This window comes from Pygoscelis adeliae, unplaced genomic scaffold (genome assembly GCF_000699105.1).
Source record: "Pygoscelis adeliae isolate BGI_AS28 unplaced genomic scaffold, ASM69910v1 Scaffold445, whole genome shotgun sequence".
NCBI lineage: Eukaryota > Metazoa > Chordata > Aves > Sphenisciformes > Spheniscidae > Pygoscelis > Pygoscelis adeliae.
In genome coordinates, this window is record NW_008824894.1 from 767,604 (window position 1) to 768,285 (window position 682).

Sequence of the window (682 nt, forward strand, 5' to 3'; positions counted from 1 at the left end):
GGGGGGTCCCTCCCCGCCGGTGCTGCGCTGTGTTCGCAGGCAGCTCAGCCCAGCCGCAGTGGGTCTGCCTCCAGCACCACAATGATGGGGATGAGTTTGGGGTGTCCTCGGGAAGGCCCCCAGTCTGTGCGCGGGGGGTCGGAAGGTGCTGAGTGCCTGGAGCTGGATGGGAGCAGGGAGCAGGCAGGAGCCGTCCGTGCGGTGCCTTGTGCCGCGCCAGGGGCCCGTGGCAGTTCCCAATCTGGGTGCTGGTGCTGCCTTGGCTCCACCACCTGCAGCCCTGGGGTGCCGGGAAGTGTCGGTGCTCCCCCCTGGGGCTGTGCTGGCCCTTGGTCCCCTACGGCTCTGCAAGCCCTGCCCAATCCCACGGAGCCCTGCACCCCTGCAGGCCCTAAACCCCGGGCTCCTCCTGCGCTCACTGTGCTGCGGGACCCTGCCCTGGCATATGGCCTCTTCCCACCCACAGCCCTGGGAGGGGAGGTGGCCCTGGGGAGGGCTGGGGGCTGGAGAGAGTCAGGCCCCGGGTTTTGGGGTGGGCTTGGCTGGAGGGAGGCAGAGGGGGTTTTTCCTCTAGGAAGTGCTGGCCCCAGCCTGGCTCTGGGGCAGACCCTGGGGTGGGCGGCCGGCTGGCATGGGGGAGCAGGGAGGCACAGGGCCTTCCCAGTGGGGTGGGGGAGATAAG

The 682-nt window shown here is 70.1% G+C and overlaps 1 protein-coding gene across 1 annotated transcript in view; it reads left to right on the plus strand.

Annotated features, from left to right (window-relative positions):
* Nucleotides 1-682, plus strand: part of CYTH1 (cytohesin 1) — a 7,164-nt gene that overhangs the window by 4,028 nt on the left and 2,454 nt on the right. The gene's annotated exons all lie outside the window — the stretch shown is intronic.